Consider the following 14,234-nt stretch of genomic DNA (forward strand, 5'->3'; position numbering starts at 1 on the left):
AGGAAGAGAGGAAGTCACACTGTCTCTGTTTGCAGATGACATGTTTTTATATTTGGAAAACCCCATGATCTCAGCCCAATAGCTCCTGAAACTGATAAGAAACTTTAGCAAAGTCTCAGAATACACAATGTGCAAAAATTATAAGCATTCCTTTACACCAACAATAGACAAGCAAAGAGCCACATCATGAATGAACTACCCATTCATGATCACTGCAAAGATAATAAAATACCTAGTAATTCAGCTAACAAGGGATGTGAAGGACCTCTTCAAGGAGAACTACAAACCACTTCTCAAGGAAATAAGAGAGGACACAAGCAAATGGAAAAACATAGGATCCTCATGGAGAGAAATAATCAATATCATGAAAATGGCCATACTCCCCAAAGTAATTTATAGATTCAATGTTATTCTCATCAAACTACCATTGACATTCATCACAGAATTAGAAAAAACTACTTTAAATTTCATATGGAATCAAAGAAGACCCCATTTAGCCAAGACAATCCTAAACAAAAAGAACAAAGCTGGAGGCATCATGCTACCTGACTTCAAACTATATTACAAGGCTGCAGTAACCAAAACAGCATGGTACTGATACCAAAACAGACATACAGACAAATGGAACAGAACAGAGACTTCAGATATAACACCACACACCTACAACCATCTGGTCTTTGACAAACATGTCAAAAACAAGCAATAGGGAAAGGATCTCCTATTCAGTAAATGGTGCTAGGAAAACTGGCTAGCCATATGCAGAAAACTGAAACTTGACTCTTTCCTTACATCTTGTACAAAAATGAACTCAAGATGGATTAAAGACTTAAATGTAAAACCTAAAACCATAAAAATCCTTGACAAAAACCTAGGTAATACCATTCAGGACATAGGCATGGGCAAAGACTTCATGACAAAAATGCCAAAAGCAATTGAAACAAAAACCAAAATTAACAAATGGGATCTAATTTAACTAAAGAACTTCACAGCAAAAGAAACTATCATCAGAGTGAGCAGGCAACCTACAGAATGGGGAAAAATTTGGAATGTACCCATCTGACAAAGGTCCAATATCCAGAATTTACAAGCAACTGAAATATATTTACAAGAAAAACCAAACAACACCATCAAAAAGTGGGCAAAGGTTATGAACCAACACCTCCCAAAAGCAGACATTTATGTGGCCAACAAACATATGAAGAAAAGCTCAACATGGCTGATCATCAGAGAAATGCAAATTGAAACCACAGTGAGATACCATCTCACGCCAGTCAGAATAGCAATTATTAAAATTTCAGGAAACAATAGATGCTGGTGAGGTTGTGGAGAAATAGGAATGCTTTTACACTGTTGGTGGGACTGTAGTTCAACCACTGTGGAAGACACTATTGTGATTCCTCAAGGATCTAGAACCAGAAATACCATTTGACCCAGCAGTCCTGTTACTGGGTATATATCCAAAGGAATATAAATCATTCTACTATAAAGACACATGCACACCTATGTTTACTGCAGCACTGTTTACAATAGCAAAGACATGGAACCAACCCAAATGCCCATCAATGATAGACTGGATAAAGAGAATGTGGTACATATACACGATGGAATACTGGGCAGCCATAAAACAGAATGAGATCATGTCTTTTGCAGGGACATGAATGAAGCTGGAAGCCATCATCCTCAGCAAACTAACACAGGAACAGAAAACCAAACACTGCACATTCTTACTCATAAGTGGGAGTTCAACCACGAGGACACATGGACACAGAGAGGGGAACAACACACACCAGGGCCTATTGGGGGTTGGGGGGTGAGGGCAGGGAACTTAGAGGATGGGTCAATAGGTGCAGCAAACCACCATGGCACATGTATACCTATGTAACAAACATGCACATTCTGCACTTGTATCCCGTTTGTTTGTTTTTTTTAAGAAATAAAAAACAAAAAATACCTATCACCCTTAAAAAAGACCATCCTAAATCTTGAGAATTCAAATACAAACCTTGTATTACAATTGTAATGTTCACTCTCCTTAAAATAATCATCCTCCATGAGATGAAGAAAAGAAATATTCCTTAGGGACTCTACGTCTCAACAAACCATGGATCTCCCAAACAAAAATCACCACTCAGAAATGAAACTTGGAAACCTTCTAATCACAGGACGATTCTTTTCCCCTCAAACCAGTACTGAGATGAATCTGTCTCTCCGTTCTATTTAGTAACTGAGCCTTGTTTCAGGTTTTTCTAGAGTCAGGTAGTTTTCTTTCAGAACAATGTGCTACAGATCTAATACACCTAGATTTATACAAGGGGATAAATCTTGACAAAACAGTACACAGCAGTTCAATTAACCAGCTTCAGGGGAACCTAAAGTGATTGCAGGTTTGAGGCTACCTTTATTATCTGAGGGTAAATGCATCAGTATTAAGTTGTCCTTTGGTAACTACATTTAATACAAACCTAGCCAACAAAGTTTCTGAGTAATAATTGAAAATGGAAAAACCATTTAGTAATAGTAAATATAATATTCTGAAACCCCAAACCAATAAAAATACCTTCAACCTTTGTTATTTGACTTAATATATTAAAGACAAGAGCAAGAAATGAGAAGTACAAGTTATAATAGATTAAAAGTCACTAAGTGTCAGATTAAGAAAGGCAAGTTTGATTGGGTATAGATAAATTGAATTATGTGTCTAGAGAAACTTTTACTTTTCCCCATGACTAGAAATAGCTATTTTTAAAAAGTCAATCCTGAAGAGAAAGAGAGCATTCTGTAAAATGAATGATCAATTCCTTTGTATGTGGATTTTATCATTCTAGGCTGCAGGGGCTGTCAACTTTCAGTGTTCCAACAAGCCCATTCTGTCAAGTAAGTTCTGGATACAGAATCATGAATGAACACTGATGCCCCTAACCAGCTTGATCAGATTGTGTCAGAATATGTCATCTCTTTCTCTTTGGGTCTGTAAGGTTTCTGCTGAGATGTCCATCTTAGTCAAATGGTGTTTCTTTTACAAGTGACTAGACATTTTCATCTTGCTCTGTTGAATTTGCTCTTTCACTTTGACTTTAGACAGTCTGATTATAATGTGCCACGGCAAAGACCTTTTTGCATTGTATTTGGGGATTGCCAGGCCTCCTGTGTCTGGATGTCTATATCTCTTGCTAGAATTGGGAAGTTTTTACCTACTATTTTGGTCATCCTAATGTAAATTCAAACAATAAGATGCTAGCAAAATGAATCAACCAGCGTATTGGGATTTACACCAGGAATGCAAAGATAATTCAACATACGCAAATAAATAAACATGAGACATCACAAAAACAAAATGAATAAAAATCATATGATCATCTCGATAGATGCAGAAAACGCTTTTAAATAAAATTCAGCATGACTTTATAATAAGAACACTCAAGAAATTAGGCATAGAAAGAACATGCCTCAAAATAATAATAAAAGCCATGTAAAACAAATCTACAGTTAACATCATACCGAATGGGGAAAAGTTGAAAGCCTTTCCTCTAAGAACTGGAACAAGAGTGTCCACTTTCACCATCCCTATCCAACATAGTACTGAAAGCTCTAGCCAGAGCAATCAGGCAAGAGAAAGGAATAAAAAGCATCCAAACTGAAAAAGAGGAAGTCAGAATTTCCCTCTTTGCTGATTATGTAATTTTATATTTAGAAAAACCTAAAGACTCCATCAAAAAATTCTTTTTTTTTCTTTTATTATTATACTTTAAGTTTTAGGGTACATGTGCACATTGTGCAGGTTAGTTACATATGTATACACGTGCCATGCTGGTGTGCTGTTTGATAAATAAATTCAGTAAAGTTGCAAGATATGAAATCAATGTACAAAAATCAGTAGCATTGCTATAAACTGATAATGGTCTAGCTGAGAAAGAGAGTGATAAGGCAATCCCATTTACAATAACTACAAAAAATAAAATGTCAGGAATTAATTTAATGAAGGAGGTAAAAATCTCTACAAGAAAAGCTACAAAACACTGATGAAAGACCTTGCAGATGACACAAACAAATAGAAAAACATCACATGCTCATGAATTGGAAGAATTAATATCATTAAATACTACCCAAAGCAATATACAGAGTCAATGCAATCTCTATTAAGGTATAAGCATAATTTTTTACAGAATTAGAAAAATCAATCCTAAAATTCATGTGGAACCAAAAAAGAGCCTGATATGGTTTGGCTGTGTCCCCACCCAAATCTCATCCCATAATTCCTACATGTTGTGGAAGGAAACCAGTGGGAGATAATTGAATCATAGGGGCAGTTTCCCCCATACTGTTCTCGTGATAGTGAATAAGTCTCATGTGATCTGATGTTTTTATAAGGGGTTTCCACTTTCACTTGGTTGTCATTCTCTCTTGGTTGCTGCCATGTAAGATGTGCTTTTCACCTTCCACCATGATTGTGAGGCCTCCCCAGTCATGTGGAACTGAGAGTCCATTAAACCTTATTTTCTTTACAAATTACCCAGTCTCGGGTATGCCTTTATTAGCAGCATGAGGACAGACTAATACAGTAAATTGGTACTGAGAGTGGGGTGCTGCTGTAAAGATACCTGAAATTGTGGAAGCAACTTTGGAACTGGCAAAGGTTGGAAAACTTTGGGGGGCTCAGAAGAAGATAGGAAAATGTGGGAAAGTTGGGAGCTTTCTAGAGACTTGTTGAATGGGTTTAACCAAAATGCTGATAATGATATGGACAATGAAATCCAGGCTGAGATGGTCTCAGATAGAGATAAGGAACTTGTTGGAAACTGGAGTAAAGGTGACCCTTGCCATACTTTAGCAAAGAGACTGGTGGCATTTTGTCTCTGCCCTAGAGATTTGTGGAACTTTGAACTTGAGGGAGATGACTTAGGATATCTGGTGGAAGAAATTTCTAAGTTGCAAAGCATTCAAGAGGTGACAAAGATGCTGTTAAAAGCATTCAGTTTTAAAAGGAAAATGGGGCATAAAAGTTTGGAAAATTTGCAGCCTGATGATGCAATAGAAAAGAAAATCCCATTTTCTGAGGAGAAATTCAAGACAGCTGCAGAAATTCGCATAAGTAACTATGAGCCAACTGTTAATCACCAAGACAATAGGGAAAATGTCTCCAGGGCATGTCAGAGACCTTTGCAGCAGCCCCTCCCATCACAGGCCCTGAGGCCTGGGAAGGAAAAATGGTTTCAAGGACTAAGCCGAGGGCCTCCCTGCTGGATGTAGCCTAGGGACTTGGTGTCTTGCATCTCAGCCGCTCTAGCCATGGGGAAAAGTGTCAAGGGAGTGTAGAAGAGATGTCTATTACTTATGTGGTACTCTAGTACAATTGTGAATGATAACCACGTACATGTATTACTCCCTAGCTAGTGTAATTTACTAACAACAATTTTTTTATAATAAATATTTAATTTTGCTTCAGATTGCATGATCTATTGAGTGGTGATGGGATAATTCACAGTGTTACACTGTATATCGAATATTTGCATTTTTCAAAGTTTATGGACTGTGTAAATCTGATGGAACTAATGATTTAACTTCTCTAACTAGGTAGCTCATTCTTACGTTTAACAATCTTAAGCATGATATGGTTAGAAACAGCTGCAGAGCCATAAAGTAAAATAGATGCCTGAGTCTTTCAAAATGTACATTCGAATATACCTTCAAACACTTTTAAATATGATTGCCTCCAATAATATTCCCAATGACACCTGAAAATGTTCAAATCTAGAAGCAATGCAAGGTGAAATAGTTTATAAAACTAAATCACCTCTTGGTTTGTTGTTGTTGTTCATTGCACAGGAAATGTTGCATAGAATTCATGCTATGAAGCACTGAGATAAAAAGTCGCCAGAATTGAGGGAAAAGAGTAGGCATTCAGGTCAGTCATCTAAATTGTAATGGCTGTTTGGGAAACATTTTCACGCTACCCAGCAGAAAATCCAGTTCCAATATGAAGTAAAACTCTTGGAAACACTTTGGCATAGTGGCAAATTCATATGCATGACAGAGGAAGCACTTGGAGCACAGATCTGCTGAATTTGTTTCACTTTGTATTTATCCACCATAGCACAAGCACTAAAGGGAATTGGTGTTTTTAATGTACCATGTAAATGTTCTGAAGAACAATAATAAGTGAGAAAATCTGAGTAATCAATTTCATTCTTCTTTCCACTTTTAAAGAAAAATAAAGAAAATAAAACCTTTAAATTATGTCGAGAAAAACAGATGTTTGTGATTAAAACCACCTTTGCAAAAATTATGACAGTGAGAAAATTATGGCAGTGAAAGAGATCTGACGTAACCAACTTCATCTTGCCTTTAACTGCCAGACAGCCCTTGGTCATTCCTGGGCGTGGTCCAAACTAGCTTTGGGAGAAGTTTAGTTTATTGTTTAAATGATAATATCCCTTCTCAAAAAGCTAAATTGCCTCTGTAAAATTAATGAAAGCCCACCATAGTAGGAGTTTCAGAGGCATCTGAATTCATAAACAATTACCAACTATTATTCCAGAGATCATGAGATTTGCCACTTCCCCAAATACTCCTCCAGATAACATTGCTGTTGTAGAACCTATTTTTGGCCTTTTGAGATGTCTTTTCAGACTTTTGCATTTCTGATGACCAGATAGCCCCACTCAGATTAGTGACTCTTGTGGTCCCCACCCAGATTCAGACTCAGCCCAAGAGGACTGTTTCACACACCCCTATTATTGCATCCCCAACCAACTCATTCCCTAGCCCACTGCCAGCCAAACTATCCCTGAAGAACCCTGGCTTCTGAATTTTACAGGAGGTTGATTTGAGTAATAATTGAACTCTGGTCTCCTGTTTAGTGAGTACCACATCTTGATACATGTATCAAGATAACTTCTAGGGAGTTAAGCAAGATGGCCAAATAAGAACAGCTCTCATCTCATTGGGACTGGTTAGGCAGTGGGTGCAGCCCACAGAGGGTGAGCAGAAGCAGGGTGGGGCATTGCCTCACCCAGGAAGTGCAAGGGGCCAGGGACCTCCCTCCCCTAGCCAAGGGAAGTTGTGAGGGACTGTGCTTTCTGACCCGGATACTATGCTTTTCCCATTGTTTTCACAACCTGCAGACCAGGAGATTCCCTCATGTGCCTAAACAAACCACCAGGGCCCTGAGTTTCAAGCACAAAACTTGGCAGCAGTTTGGGCAGACACCGAGTTAGATGCAGGAGTTTTTTTCATACCCCAGTGGTGCCTGGAACCCCACAAGACAGAGCCGTTCACTCCCTTGGAAAGGGGGCGGAAGCCAGGAAGCCAAGCGGTCTCTCTCAGTGAGTCCCACTCCCAAGCATGGAGCCCAGCAAACTAAGAACCACTGGCTTGAAATTCTTGCTGCCAGCACAGCAGTCTAAAGTCAACACAGAACTTTTGGGCTTGGTGAGGGGAGGGGCGTCTGCCATTAATGAAGCTTGAGTAGGTGGTTTTCCCCTCACAGTGTTGAGGAAGCCAGGAAGTTCAGACTTGGTGACTCACCGCACCGCAGCAAAGCAGTTGTGGCCAGACTGCCTGTATATTCCTCCTCACTGCGCAGGGCATCTCTGAAAGAAAGGAAGCAGCCCCAGTCAGGGACTTATAGATAAAACTCCCATCTCCCTGGGACAGAGCACCTAGGGAAGGGGTGGCTGTGGGCAGTTTAAGCAGACTTAAACATCTCTGCCTGCCAGTTCTGAAGAGAGGATCGGATCTCCCAGCACAGCACTCAAGCTCTGCTAAGGGACAGAGTGCCTCCTCAAGTGGGTCCCTGACCCCTATGCCTCCTGACTGGGAGACACCTCCCAGCAGGAGTTGACAGACACCTCATACAGGAGAGCTCCAGCTGGTATCAGGTGGGTGTCCATCTGGGATGAAGCTTCCAGAGGAGGGAGCAGGCAGCAATCATTGCTGTTCTACGGCCTCCACTGGTGATACCCAGGCAAATAGGGTCTGGAGTGGAACTCCAGCAAACTCCAGCAGATGTGCAAAAGAAGGGGCATGACTGATAGAAGGAAAACTAACAAACAGAAAGGAATAGCATCAACATCAACCAAAAAAAGTCCACACAAAAACCCCATCCAAAGGTCACCAACATCAAAGACTAAAGGTAGATAAATCCACGAAGATGAGGAAAAACAAGTGCAAAAATGCTGAAAATTCCAAAAACCAGAATGCCTCTTTTCCTCCAAATGAGTGTAACTCCTCTCCAGCAAGGGCACAAAACTGGACTGAGAACGAGTTTGACAAACTGACAGAAGTAGGCTTCAGGAGGTGAGTAATAACAAACTCCTCTGAGCTAGAGGAGCATGTTCTAACCCAATGCAAGGAAGCTAAGCACCTTGATAAAAGGTTACAGGAACTGCTAACTAGAATAACCAGTTTAGAGAAGAACATGAATGAACTGATGGAGCTGAAAAACACAGCACGAGAACTTCATGAAGCATACACAAGTGTCAATAGCCAAATCAATCAAATGAAAGAAAGGATATCAGAGGTTGAAAATCAAGTTAATGAAATAAAGCATGAAGCAAGGTTAAAGAAAAAAGAATGAAAAGGAATGAACAAAGCCTCCAAGAAATATGGGACTATATGAAAACACCAAACCTATGATTGATTGGTGTACCTGAAAGTGATGGGGAGAATAAAACCAAGTTGGAAAATACACTTCAGGATATTATTCAGGAGAACATCCCCAAACTAGCAAGACAGGCCAACATTCAAATTCGGGAAATACAGAGAACACCACTAAGATACTCCTCGAGAAGAGCAACCCCAAGAAACATAATCATCAGATTCTCCAAAGCTGAAATGAAGGAAAGAATGTTAAGGGCAGTCAGAGAGAAAGGCCAGGTTACCTATAAAGGGAAGCCCATCAGACTAACAGTGGATCTCTCTGTAGAAACCCTACAAGCCAGAAGAGAGTGGGGGCCAATATTCAACATTCTTAAAGAAAAATTTTTCAAGGCAGAATTTCATATCAGGCCACCCTAAGCTTCATAAGCAAAGGAGAAATAAAATTCTTTACAGACAAGCAAGTGCTGAGGGATTTTGTCACCACCAGGCCTGCCTTACAAAGCTCCTGAAGGAAGCACTAAATATGGAAAAGAAAAACCAGTATCAGCCACTGCAAAAACATATCAAAATATACAGACCAACGACACTATGAAGAAACTGCATCAACTAATGTGCAAAATAACCAGCAAGCATCATGATGACAGGATCACCTTCACACATAACAATATTAATCTTAAATATAAATGGGCCCTAATTAAAAGACACAGACTGGCAAATTGAATAAAGAATCAAGACCCATCCATGTCCTGTATTCAGGAGAACCATTTCACGTGCGAAGACACAGATAGGCTCAAAATAAAGGGATGGAGGAGTATTTACCAAGCAAATGGAAAGCAAACAAACAAACAAAAAAAAGCAGGGATTGCAATCCTAGTTCCTAATAAAATGGACTTTAAACAAACAAAGATCAAAAAGACAAGAAAGGGCATTTCATAAAGGTAAAGGAATCAATGCAACAAGAAAAGCTAACTATCCTTAATATATATACCCACAATACAATAGCAACCAGATTCATAAAGCAAGTTCTTAGAGAATGACAAAAAGACTTAGACTCCCACACAATAATAGTGGGAGACTTTAACACCCCACTGTCAATATTAGACAGATCAACAAGACAGAAAATTAACAAGGATATTCAGGACTCGAACTCAGCTCTGGACCAAGCAGACCTAATAGATATCTACAAAAATCTCCACCTAAAATCAACAGAATATACATTCTTCTTAGTACCACATAGCACTTATTCTAAAATCAACCGCAAAATTGGAAGTAAAACACTCCTCAGCAAATGCAAAATAACAGAAATTATAACAAACATTCTCAGCCCACAGTGTAATCAAATTAGAACTCAGGATTAAGTAATTCACTCAAACCGCACAGCTACATGGAAACTGAACAACCTGATCCTGAATGACTACTGGGTAAATAACAAAATTAAAGCAGAAATAAATAAATTCTTTGAAACCAATGAGAACAAAGACACTATGTACCAGAATCTGTGGGACACAGCTAAAGCAGTGTTAAGAGGGAAATTTATAGCGCTAACTGCCCATATCAGAAAGCTGGAAAGACCTAAAATCAACACCTGAACATCACAATTAAAAGAACTAGAGAAACAAGAAGCTAGCAGAAGACAAGAAATAACTAATATCAGAGCAGAATTGAAGGAGATAGAGACATGAAAAATCCTTCAGAAAATCAATGAATCCAGAGTTTTTTTAAAAACATTATCAAAATAGATAGATGACTAGCCAGATGCCAGATTAATAAAGAAGAAAAGAGGGAAGAATCAAATAGACACAATAAAAAATGATAAAGGAGATATCACCACTGATCCCACAGAAATACAAATTACCATCCGAGAATATTATAAACACCTCTATGCAAATAAACTAGAAAATCTAGAAGAAATGTATGAATTCCTGGACACACACATCCCCCCTCAAGACTAAACCAGAAAGAAGTTGGATCCCTGAATAGACCAATAACAAGTTCTGAAATTGAGGCAGTAATTAATAGCCCACTGGCCAAAAAAAGCCCAGGACCAGACAGATTCACAGCCAAATTCTATGAGAGGTACAAAGAGGAGCTGGTTCCATTTCTTCTGAAACTATTCCAAACAATAAATAAAGAGGGATTCCTTCCTAACTCATTTTATGAGACCAGCATCACCCTAATACAAACACCTGGCAAAGACACAACAAAAAAAGAAAATTTCAGGCCAATATCCCTGATGAATATTGATGTGAAAATCCTCAATAAAATACTGGCAAACCAAACCCAGCAGCATATCAAAAAGCTTACCCACCAGGATGAAGTCACCTTCAGCCCTGGGATGCAAGGCTGGTTCAACATAGGCAAATCAATAAACATAATCAATCACATAAACAGAACCAATGACAAAAACCACATGATTATCTCAATAGATGTAGAAAAGGCCTTTGATAAAATTCAACATCCCTTCATGTTAAAGGCTCTCAATAAGCTAGGTATTGATGGAACGTATCTCAAAATAATAAGAGTTATTTATGACAAACCCACAGCCAATATCATACAAAATGGGCAAAAGCTGGAAGCATTCCCTTTAAAAACTGGCACAAGACAAGGATGCCCTATCTCACCACTCCTATTCAACATAATATTGGAAGTTCTGGCCAGTGCAATCAGGCAAGAGAAAGAAATAAAGGTTATTCAAATAGGAAGAGAGGAAGTCAAATTGTCTCTGTTTGCAGATGACATGATTGTATATTTAGAATACCCCATTGTCTCAGCCCAAAAACTCTTTAAGCTGATGAGCAACTTCAGCAAAGTCTCAGGATGCAAAATCGATGTGCAAAAATCACAAGCATTCCTATATAACAATAATAGACAAACACAGAGCCAAATCATGAGTGAATTCCCATTCACAATGGCTACAAAGAAAGTAAAATACCTAGGAATACAACTTACAAGGAACATGAAGGACCTCTTCAAGGCAAACTACAAACCACTTCTCAAGAAAATGAGAGAGGACAAAACCAAATGGAAAAACATTCCATGCTTATGGATAGGAAGAATCAATATCATGAAAATGGCCATACTCCCCAAAGTAATTTATAGATTAAATGCTATTCCCATCAAGCTACCACTGACATTCTTCACAGAACTAGAAAAACTACCTTAAATGTGATATGAAACCAAAAAAGAGCCCATATAGCCAAGGCAATCCTAAGCAAAAAGAACAAAGCTGGAGGCATCATGCTACCTGCCTTCAAACTATACTACAAGGCTACAGTAACCAAAACAGCATGGTACTGATACTAAAACAGATATATAGACCAATGGAACAGAATGGAGGCCTCAGAAATAATGCCACACATCTACAACTATCTGATCTTTGAGAAACCTGACAAAAGCAAGCAATGGGGAAAGAATCTCCTATTCAGTAAATGGTGCTAGGAAAACTGGCTAGCCATATACAGAAAACTGAAACTGGACCCCTTCGTTATACCTTATACAAAAATTAACTCAAGATAGATTAAAGACTTTAATGTAAAACCTAAAACAATAAAAACCCTAGAAGTAAACTTAGGCAATACCATTCAGGACATAGGCATGGGCAAAGATTTCATGTCTAAAACACCAAAAGCAATGGCAACAAAAGCCAGAATTGACAAATGGCACCTAACTAAACTAAAGAGCTTCTGCACAGCAAAAGAAACTATCATCTGAGTGAACAGGCAACCTACAGAATGGGAGAAAATTTTTGCAAACTATTCATCTGACAAAGGGCTAATAATCCAGAATCTATGAGGACTTAAACAAATTTACAATTAAAAAACAACCCCATCAAAAAGTGGGTGAAGGATATGAACAAACACTTCTCAAAAGAAGACATTTATGTCACCAACAAACATATGAAAAAAAGCTCATCATCACTGGTCATTAGAGAAATGCAAATCAAAACCACAATGAGATACCATATCAGAAATACCATTTGACCCAGCAATCCCATTACTGGGTATATACCCAAAGGAATACAAATCATGCTACCATAAAGACACATGCACACATATGTTTATTGCAGCACTATTTACAATAGCAAAGACTTGGAACCAACCCAAATGCCCATCAATGATAGACTGGATTTAAAAAAAAATGTGGCACATACACACCATGGAATACTATGCAGTGATAAAAAAAGAACAAGTTCATATCCTTTGCATGGACATGGATGAAGCTGGAAACCATCATTGTCAGCAAACTAACATAGGAACAGAATACCAAACACCACATGTTTTCACTCGTGAGTGGGAGTTGAACAATGAGAATACACGGACACTGGGAAGGGAACATTACACTCCATGGCCTGTCAGGGGGTCAGGGGCAAGGGGAGGGAGAGCATTAGGACAAATACCTAAAGCATGTGGGGCTTAAAACCTATATGATGGGTTGATGGGTGCAGCAAACCACCGTGGCACATGTATACTTATGTAACAAACCTGCACATTCTGCACATGTATTCCAGAACTTAAGGTATAATAATAATAATAAAATGAAAGCTGATACCGTTTAAATAAATCTTTAAACAGGTAAAACTAATCTTTGGTGACAAAAAAATAAAAACGGTACTTTTTGCTCAGTAGTGATTTAAAAAAAACACAAAACAGAAAAGTGTTTTCCTCTGGGTCAGTGAGTGGCAGTGGAGATTAACTGGAAAGAGGCATGCTGAAACCTGGGCCGATGAATTCCGGTCACACAGATCTATGCATTTGCCAAAACTCGTTGTTTTGTACTCTTACAATTTGTACACTTTGCATTGCTATTTTTACCTCAATTAAAAATATTACTATGAAAAAAGATAACATCTAATAATTTAACTTCTCTGACTAGGTAGCTACCTCTTTCATTTAGTAATCTTAAGCATAAATATGGTTAGAAGCACCTGCTGAGCCATAAAGTAAAATAGTTTTCTGAGTCTTTCAAAAGTTTTCTTCAAATATACCTTCAAACAAACACTGTAAATATGATTTTCTCCAATAATACTCCTAGTGACACCTGAAAATGTTCATGTCTAAAAGCAATGCAAGGTGAAATAATGTATAAAACTACATCTCCACTTGGTTTGTTGTTGTCATACATCTTAATACATGTATTATATGTATTGTAGAGCTGCTAGACACCCTTTCTCTATTTCAATTCCCCTGTCTTGATAAATCGGCTTCATCTGGGCAGCGAGCAAGAAGAATGTGTTGGGTGGTTCAAATTTGGGGCCTTATTTAGGATAGACCTTGCAGGTAACTGCCCATGGCTCAGTAGTCCCTTGTTGCCAGTGAGGGGCTACTCAACTATGGTTACCTTTGGGGAAAAAAGGGCCAAGCCCAAGCAGCTGCCTAGTTCTCTTGGACTATGGACTGCCTCTACTGGTAGGGCACTGTTGAGCCATACTGCATGGATCTAATTGCAATGGAGAAACGGTTCCTGGAAGATGTCTTTTAACCTGGTTGGATGCTGCCTGGATGCTGCCTTTTAACCTGGTTGGATGCTCCAGGTGCTGTCAACACCTGCTTCCTTCTCTTTATCTGTTGGCCTCTCTAGAGGTACTGTATGTAGCCCTGTCATAGGAACTGTCTGTCTCTGCAACCTCAAAAATAAGG

Source organism: Gorilla gorilla, chromosome 2, assembly GCF_029281585.2.
Source record: "Gorilla gorilla gorilla isolate KB3781 chromosome 2, NHGRI_mGorGor1-v2.1_pri, whole genome shotgun sequence".
NCBI classification, from domain to species: Eukaryota; Metazoa; Chordata; class Mammalia; order Primates; family Hominidae; genus Gorilla; species Gorilla gorilla.